Source organism: Pongo pygmaeus, chromosome 4, assembly GCF_028885625.2.
Source record: "Pongo pygmaeus isolate AG05252 chromosome 4, NHGRI_mPonPyg2-v2.0_pri, whole genome shotgun sequence".
NCBI lineage: Eukaryota > Metazoa > Chordata > Mammalia > Primates > Hominidae > Pongo > Pongo pygmaeus.
The window spans coordinates 91,569,866-91,580,016 of record NC_072377.2 but is presented as its reverse complement, the minus strand read 5'-3'; the positions used below and the strand labels follow the sequence as shown (position 1 = coordinate 91,580,016).

The 10,151-nt window shown below is 33.3% G+C and overlaps 1 long non-coding RNA gene across 1 annotated transcript in view; it reads left to right on the top strand.

Moving 5' to 3' along the window:
• Nucleotides 1-399: 399 nt before the first annotated feature.
• Nucleotides 400-10,151, top strand: part of LOC129037424 (uncharacterized) — an 82,738-nt gene continuing 72,986 nt past the window's right edge. Inside the window, exon 1 of the long non-coding RNA XR_008502798.1 lies at nucleotides 400-461. This is a non-coding gene — a long non-coding RNA (uncharacterized LOC129037424). The remainder of the gene's footprint in view (nucleotides 462-10,151) is intronic.

The following is a 10,151-nucleotide window of genomic DNA, read 5'->3' as shown; positions in this document are numbered from 1 at the left end:
CCGTGGCTACATGTTTATGCAAATGAGAATTGTCCTTTCTCTCTCAGGTTGATTGAACACTGAATTTGTTTTGCACCTTGGCAATGCAAAGCCATGCTGTCTTGCCACCTGGTCTACCACATAATTGCAAAAAATTACATTATAATGATAACTGTCCCCAAATTAGCCTGATAACACCATCTACCTGCCTTGTGAGCGAAAGAAACAGTGCAATAAAGAAAGATGTTAAAACAGAGTCGAGATAGGGGAATAATGTTTAATTGGCTCTCCAGAGTCCACTAATTTTCAGAATTGGAAACCTAGTGTTTGATTTGTTCTTTTTAGTCAGCAAGAAGAAAAAATATCCTTCATAAATTCTGAATGACAAATTTGCCCATCCTTTTTTGCATGTGGTTCCAGCATCCCAGGGAATCTAAAATGTCATTTCCTCTCTGGAAGAAAGGAAGCACAAAACATGCTAGGTATGTACTCTAAATTTTCACTCAGTATCAGTTCTAACTATAAATTTCTCCCAATTCCTGTGGTTTTCTCATTCTTTTTCTCCAACCCTCTCCAAATCTTACATCAATACCTTTCTTTTAAAGTTAAGATGCAGGATTTTTACAGGATGACACGTATTAAAATAAAATAAAGCTGGGACTGTAAAACAAATTACCTTCTCTCCACCCCCAACTCCTTTAATCTATTGCTTTCCACTGGATTATGTCCTGTAAATGATTTTGTTGTGCTGGTTAGTTTTGTTTTCAGGAAAATCACATTTTGCAAATAATGAAATAACTAATTGTTTAGTTAGTTAATTTTTAATTATGACATATCAATATGATGACTTTAAGGACTATATTCATGTTAATATTTTTTACAAAAGAAAAAGAAATATGCAGGTAAAAATGTGGCTCGTAGTATATTTCCCCAGGGTGTAGGTGACAAAATAAAAGATACTAGGCTCTATTATGATAAATGTTGAGGATATATTTTACTTTTCCCCCTTCTTAAGACCTATTTCCCTGCAACACAAATCCTTCAGTATGTTTTTAAAGGAACCATTTTATATAATTCCATGAGATTTTTGTCTTAGATTGATCTTCTAAACTTTGTTTATACTCTGAGTTATCTTTGAGTAGATTAAGGAAGAGCAAAGCTTACAAAGGTAGCTAAGATCTCTTTTAAATTTAACAGATGATCTGTAAATATGTCCTGGCCAAAGATTAAAAATCTGAAATTTCCAAAGAAGGATCCTTAACCATCTTTCCCCCAATCTTCTTCTCCAAACTATAAATATTTTTTAGGGTTTAGCTGAGAAACCACTTTCTCCCTGACTCAATTCCTATCTAAAAAGATAACAAAGTGATTGTTGTTCCCTTCTTGATCTCTTGTTTGTATCAGTGCTGTTTCAGCATTTCATAAGATATCATTTCCTGTTTGTATGACTTGCTCTCTGATAAGATTACAAACCCTGGGGCAAAGTTGGGGAAAAGTAATATTATATCATTCTTTTGTATTTTCTATCCTTAAAGTGAATATTTTGCTCAGTTAAATTGAATGCCAAGTCTTGATTGTTCTTGGATTTTAGGCTGAGACATTTAGACAGAGAGCAGCTAATAAATGTGTCTCAGCTCATGGTAGGAGAAGAGAAACCAACTTTTAGTTAGGTGTTCATTATGTTCAAGAAACCATGTCAAATATTTTACATATGGAACAATAATCTTTTCCTTGTTAAAATTTTCTTTTAAATAACAGGTTATATTTTTTAAAGCATAATATTTTAAAGAGAGGACATGACATTCATCCTGAGTAATTCTGTTTGATTGTCATATTTCCACCAATAAAGTTATTTGCTGAGCACTATTCTTGGCTCTATGGGGAATAACTGAGGAAGCAGAAGACCTAATTTTATAAAGATAGCAACCAAATAGGATGATAAATATGTATAAACACAGGTGATAGGAATGATTTAAAACTCAGCATCAATTATGACACTAAATAGCTTGGAAGGCTAAAATATATCATTATTGGAGTTAATTTCTAGGAGAAAAGTATGGATGAAGAGTTTGAATAAGATTTACCTGAAGAGGACAAATATTTAAGTATGTGACTCTTTCATTAAGTCAGTTTTTTTTTTTTTAATCTAAGGTTTGCGCATTTGTACTATCCTCATTTAGTCTCAAGGTTAAAGCTTGGAGATGGAGCTTTAGGTATCCCATGCTGAATTTGCCTTATTTGCTATTTAACTTTGCCTATTCGTGTAAAGTAAAATGAAGAAATAAAACATTCTTTTGCCAAACATAAGGGCTCAAAAAGTTTGTCTGCATTCCACATGTGAAAAAACTAAGGTGTTTATGCACAGAACTAGAAATCGCCTTAATTCTCTCATCCACTTATTGTATCTACACAATTTACACTGCCTAGATTCCTCCTATGAGATTTCTCCTTAGAAACATTGCAGAGAAAAATAAACAAACAACAAATAAAATCCCCAAAATCCATCACCTACTTTCTTAAGTAAGAGCACCTACTTTCTTGAGAAGGGATAATACCATATTATCAAATAAATAATAATAAATTCTTATGAGACACTATGTTCCAAACACTGTTCCAAGTCATTTACATAATTTAAGCCATTTGTTCGTTACAACAGCTTTATAAATTAGATGCAATCATTAACCCTAAGAAATAACAGATGAGAAAACTGAGGCGTAGAGAGGAACCTAAATTTGTGCAGCTAGAAAGTGGTAGAGCTGAGACTCAAGCCCTAAGAATCTTGCGGTAAAGTCTCCAAAGTGTTAACCTTTTTATTTCTATGTTGTATGACATTTTGAGAAATAATTTTATTCTCAATTATCACAATAAATTTGCATCAGTTAAAAAATTCTTAAAATTGTAATATTCGCAAATTCTGTCTTTATAATTCAAATTCGCTTTTATTTCAATTTTTCAAAGCATGATATTGAATCCTCTCTTGGGGAGAAAAATCTCTTTCTGAAAGGCTTCAAAATTGGAAACATTATTTTTAATTCCAAAAATAATTGTTAAATGTATGTTGATTATTTCACATCTAGACATCCTTCATTCATCTAGTCAGTCAGTTAACAAATATTATTGCAGACTTACTAAGTGCCATGCACTGTTCTTGGCTCTGGAGATTTAGTAGTGAGAAAAAGAGAGCCTATTACCTTATGGCACCCACTTTACAGTAGAAGGAGGGAAGAGAAGAGAAGAGAAGAGAAGAGAAAAGAACAGAATAGAATAGGTCATATGGTGAGAAGTGTTATCAAGAAAAATTAAAGCAGATGAGGGAAAGGGGACTGCTTTTTTATTATACCAGTAAAAGTTTTTTTTGATAAAGTGACATCTGATCAAAACCTTGAATGAATTGAAGGAGGGAGCTCAGAGGTGGAAACAGCCTTTCTAGGCTCAAGGACCCATCAGAATAGTTGGATGGTGTAAGGGAGAAGAGCTGCAGGAATTGCTGTTAGTAAGGCAACAGATGGTCAAATCACAGAGGAACTTGCAGGAAATTTTTAAGTACTTTCCCTTATTCTCTGAGAGAGATAGGAAACCCTCAGTGGATTTTCAGCAGAGGAATAATAGGAACTGACTTACATTGTAAAATAGTCACTCTGGCTCAGAGTGAAATATGGAGTAGGGGACCAGATGAAATCAGGGAGTCTGGTTTAAAAGGATTGCAGTAGGTGAAGGTGGCATGTGCCCAGATGACAAGGAATGAATTGTGAGATAATTATTATTATTATTTTTTTGAGATGCAGTTTCACTCTTGTTGCCCAGACAGGAGTACAATGGCACAATCTTGGCTCACTGCAACCTCTGTCTCACAGGTTCAAGAGATTCTCCTGCCTCAGCCTCCAAAGTAGCTGGGATTACAGGTGCCCGCTACCACGCCCGGCTAATTTTTTGTATTTTTAGTAGAGATGAGGTTTCCCCATGTAGGCCAGGCTGGTCTTGAACTCCTGACCTCAGGGGATCCATCCACCTTGACCTCCCAAATTGCTGGGATTACAGGCATGAGCCACCACACCCAGTTTGAGATAAGATTTTAAATGTGTAAACTACAAGATTTTATAATTTATTAGATTTGAGTTGTGAGAAAAATTGAGGAGTAAAGGATGACTTTACACATTACATAAGGAAATTAAAAGATTTATACTTAGATGTGAAATGTATCTTTAGATAAAAATTAAACATTTGAAATAATTTGAAAGTTATAATACAGTTAAAATTCTTCTCAGCTTAGCCAAATTTTTTAGATACTCAATTTAAAACAATTACTTGATCATTACTTCTTTATTGCCAACAATTTTTTGATGCTATCCAACTCTTCACTGAAGATGCAACTTTGTAAAGTTAGCAAAGTTCTTAATGTAGAAACAACCTCCTCTTTCTTGAAACACTCTTTCATCTTCCAAATCTCAGGTGTCATGCTCCTTTTGTCCTATTTCTTAAACCATTCTTTCTTACCTTTTTTTGCAGGCCCCTCTTCGCTGGCATTTCCTAACTCTCAGTGCTTTTTTAGTGTTCTGTTACAAGCTATCTTCCTATATCCATCTTGGACTCCACTTGGACAAGCTTCACCACAAGAAAAGTTTCAATTATTGTCTAAATATTAATGACATCAAATTCTGTAGTCCCTTATTGTTCAGTGTGGTAGCTCTATCTGGCTCTTGAATGCTTCAAATGTTGCAAATACAAATTAAGATGTGCTATAAGCATAAAATAAATGCTGAATTTTGAAGATATAAGTTTTTTTTTTTTTTTTTGACAGAGCCTCACTCTGTCACCAGGCTGGGGTGCAGTGGTGCAATCTCAGCTCACTGCAACCTCTGCCTCCCAGGTACAAGCGATTCTCTTGCCTCAGCCTCCCGGGTAGCTGGGACTACAGGTGCGTGCCACCACGCCCAGCTAATTTTTGTGTTCTTAGTAGAGATGGGGTTTCACCATGTTGGCCAGGATGATCTCGATCTCTTGACCTCGTGATTTGCCTGCCTCAGCCTCTCAAAGTGCTGGGATTACAGGTGTGAGCCATCATGCCCCGCTGAAGATGTAGATTTAAAATAACAGAATATATCAATAATTTTTATATTGATTAGACATTGAAATAAAATTTGTTGATATATTGGGTAAATAAAACATATTATTAAAATTTATTTTATCTGTTTTTTTTTACTTTTGTATTATAGCCATGAAAATATTAGAAGTTACAGATATGCCTCACATTATATTTTTTTTTTTTTTTTTTTTTTTTTTTTTTTGTTCTTTAAATATTTATCCAACATTTGTTTAAATGAGAGGCTGAGCTCTGCCTGGGAAAAGGGCAGAAGACAAGCTGCGCTCATTTGTGCCACTGTTCTAATTTAGCTCCGACCTCAAACATCATGGCCAACTCAGCAAAACAGAAGGTCTATGGGAAATAGGATCTACCACCTCCAAGTTGTCCCTCTTAACCTACCTCATGCCTCACTCCAGCCACCATCTATTGTTTCTCCAGCATACCCCTTGAGGGTCTCATCCCCTTACCCAACCCCAAGTGTCTCAAGCTTTCCAAAAACATGCAGTAATCTCTGAGAAGAGACATTTCTCTGCTAACAATTTGATGCCAGGTTACATTTGGTGTTTCTCAGAGAAGCTGCTCCAATGGAATGACTCCAAGCCTGTTCTTGACCTACTTCTGAGATGAGGATGGGGAATTGCAGAGGGTCAAGTTCAAAATCACACAGGGTATTGGTAGCCATTGAAGGACATGCAGGATTCTGTGAACTGTCTCCAGATCACTTCCATTTAAATCCTCACATTATATTTTTATTAAACTGTGCTTCTCTGGCCCCATTGATATTTCTTCAGTATCAGACTTAGCCCGTGGCTTGGTATATAATGTGTTGATAAACATTTATAAACTAAATAAATGAATGTACAAAACAAAAACCTTTTATAAACTGGGATAAACTTTGCACAAAATGTGGAGATGGTATACAAACATTTTCTAAGGAATGCTAAAAAGTGATGTTCTTATAAGGAGATAACCACCATGTTTTGAATGGGAGAACTCAGTTTTCTAAAGATGTTAATTGTCCCTGAAGTGACACACATTATAAGGAAATGATTCTTATAATTTTTCTTTAGAACTTAACAAAATAATTTTAAGATTCAACTAGAAAACTAAACATGGAATAATGAGTCAAAAAAGATTTAAAATAAAATAATTATAGGGGATCATATCAAGTTTTTAAAAAGTTATAAAACTTCAAATATTAAAACAGTATGAAGCTTGTGCCAAAATACAGAGATCAAGGAAACAAAACAGAAAGTTCAGAAACAGACAAAACTACAAATAAGAATTCGGTACATAATAAAGGTGGCATTTTAAATCAGTGAAGAAAAGGTGTATAATATGATAATTTCTTTTTTAAAAGTGTGATGACAACTAACTATTTGACAAGAATAAATGTAGATCCTTAATTAACGTCTTAAAATAAAACTAATTCTCCAAATGAATTAGATGTAAGTACAAATAATGAAATTTAACCATATTAGAGGAAAATATAAATGCATTTATATAGATAAAGAAAGCTCTTTCAATGAAGAATTAAGGCAGAAATGGAAAGATCTAACTAAATAAATGTTTTAAGACATTTGTATGGGGAAAAATAGCACAATCCAAGTGAAAAAGCAAATGACAGAAATATAACTATGTGTGACAGAAAGGGTTAATGAATTTAGTATATAGAAATCTTACAAATTGTCAATAAAAAGAATATATAAGCCACTAGGAAAGTGGGCAAAAAGTATAAACAACCAACTTACAAGAATAAAAAATGTAAGTGATTAACAAAATATGATGAAAATATTCTACTTCACTAGTAACCATAACCATGAATATAAGACAAGATGTCTTCCCTGCCCTCACCAACTATTAGGCTATCAAAGGAGGAAAATTTCCACTGTGATTGAGACTGAAAAGCAACACACTCTTACAGATTAAAATTAGTAACAATGTTATGAAATATAAAGGGAAGTGATGCATTTAATTCAGAAATTCTATTTCTAAGAATTTTCCCTAGTAATCAGATGGATTCATAAAAATGAAAATGTGAAGATTTGAATATCACAATATTCTTTATAATAGGGGGAAAATTGAAAATAAACGGACAGCCTTAGGTTAATACTCAAATAACTCATACAGCCATAAAATGAAATTCTACCCAATCATTACAAATGATGGGGTCTATATTGACAAATATATAGTTTGTTGATGACATGTTGCTATATGCTAAGTGTAGTTTCCCAAAAACTGTATCTACGATGATCCCACTTTAAAGATACATTTATTTCATTCATACACATTAAAAGAAAGTATTCTCCAAAATGATACTAGTGCTTACACACTAACAGTGCAAATATGGCTAATCATGCTAATAGTGATAGGATTATGGGCAATTTTTTCCCGCTTGCTTTTATTTTTTGTTTCTAATCTTTCTACATAAATATGAATAAGCAATTAAAAATGCACAAACACAAGCAATATATATATATGGAAACATTGTGATTTATAGCAATGCAAGAAGCCTTAGAGGCTATGTTTATACTGTCAGAATTCACTTGTGCCACATTTCTATTCCACTTTCTGACACAGTGAAGCCTCACACTCATAATCTCCTCAGCACACCTATATAGGTGCTTACATAGGAGCCTACAGACATGCAGTTCATCTCTGCTGAGAGCAAACGCTGCTATGCTCACTCTCAGGGAAACATGGCAGGCATTGGCATTGTCTCACAATAGGTGCCTGCGTTTGAAGGAGAAACTTTGAAAAAAAAAAATCTTTTGGTGTTTTCATGTCCTTTTAGGACACACTCAACCAACTTGCACAGGGAAGAGAGTTTGGCTTCAAGTTCTTTACCCTAATAGTAAAAATAATAAGACCTTTGCTTATATAAATGTACACTAACTTACTTGTTTTCAAAAGAATCTTGTGAGCTATGTTGGCTGCCTTCCTCTTCTTCCTACTCACATCTTAGAAAAATGAGATTCAAAGAATTTACATGATTTTTTTTCTAAAGAGCAGGATGATGGTTCAAACTCAACTATCTTTCTTTCAAACCTTAGATTCGATTTCATTTCACTCCACAGCCTTCCATGCCTACTGTTGAAGGGCCTAGTCTTTAAATAACTAGGAAGAAGAGAAAACCCAAACACTTTTGATTATAAAATATGATTGATAAGAAATTATAAGTGTTTCACAAAATGTTTTTTAAGTGTTATTGGTATTTTGCAATGAAGAACCATACAAAAGAGAAGAAAAAGGAAAAGGATCCTTTAAAACTCCCAAACAGACATTTTCTTTTTGAAAGTTACTTCTTGTCCAAGAAGATATTTTTTCAAACTGGGGGAAAGAAATTGGAATAAATATGCTATGAAATACACTGATTTATTTGTATTAAAGAAAGTATACTACAAAGAAAATACTGAATTAGAGAAAAACATACATGCTACAGTGCTGCAAAATGTACTGCTCATTTCATGCATCTAGTATTCTTCAAATATGAAAATTATTATATTTTAAAGTAATATTATGCTTTATATTTCAAAAGCCAAAAGGAAGGTTGAAAATGGCCTAAAATATCTACAAAGCAAAGGTCTGTAGCTAAATGTTTTATAAAAACATAAATTTGGTATAATATTTTTCCAATTCTGAGCCAGCTTTCTGTGCATTCACATGCAAGCATGCACCGGTGTCCTTCTCTATGAACATCATTGCAAAGTGTGCAATCAATTTGCTTCTATTATGAATCATGCCCTATTCTTACTGGTTTTCTGCACATCAACATTCAATGAATAGACTAAAAGCCCATGCTATGTATATTCATCTAAAATTCTTCCATATACAACCTTTGCAGAAATAACTGAGCCAGAATGCATATCAGTCATATTGCTTTCATGTTTGAAGCCCAACTGTTGCACCTTCTGGGTCGATGCCAAATAGAGATTTTTCTAGTAGGTAATATAAGTTTTCACTACTAATTGGATCTGAAATGTACTCTCACAAATAGTCACATTTGTTTTTTCTTGATTGATTTTTAAATTATTTGTCAATGCAAGGTCAACAGTGACCCCTCTCAGGTCTTTCAGCCATGGGGATTGGTCCTCAGCCTGCTGAAATGCCAAGAAATTTTAATTTATTTCATTTGTCTACTTCATGTTTATAAAAGTGCATTGACATACAGACCCATAGTTCGACACACTGTTTTTTAATGAGTTTTAAGCATTTGTTGTCATTAAAATAATATATTTTAGAAAATTTGAAAGAGAAAAGGAAAATATCACAGTCACCACAGTAACACTATTATTATTTGTGTTTATTATTACCTAGTTTTTTAGTAATAAATCCTTAAAAATTATTGTATATTTTAAAAATATGTGTCTTAGTCTTTTCCTTCCCTTTGGCCCTTAGGTATACATAATTAGAGGAATTATAATCTTTGTTCATGACAAATGCTATTTAATGTTCATGCAAGGCCCTATTAATTTTTTACTTACTTATTTGTAACACTATAAGATCTCTCACAAATTCACCATCATCTCCTTATATATTAGGAGCTTCATACTAACCTACATCAAACGTTTTGTTCCTCATTCCTCACTCTGCCTTTCTCTACTAAAGGTAACAATCACTCAAAATTCTGTTCTTACCAATCTCTTATTTCATGTATTGCATTTAGATGCACTCCTTAAAAGCTTATTTTTTCTTGAGATTGTTTAAAAGTTGAGCATACTGCATGTAATCTTTTGGAATTTATTTTTTCATTTAATAATCTTATTACTAAGATTTATTCCCAATGTTGTCTGTTACTCTATGTCATTCATTATGATTTCTGTATAATAAACCATTGTGAATATACCACATTTTTTTCTTTTATTTTCACTTGGATGGACACTTGGGTTGCCTTTATTATAGTCTTTAACTGTCAGTTTTCATAGTTTTATGATATTCCATCAATTTTCCTAATCAGCTCTATATTTTTTAAATTTTGTTGCATATAATACATTGCTCTATTGATCAAGGTTGGAGTGAGCACCTCTGTACTAATAGGTTTCCTGCAATATATATTATACCTTAGACAGAGACAGAATTATTAGGTCAA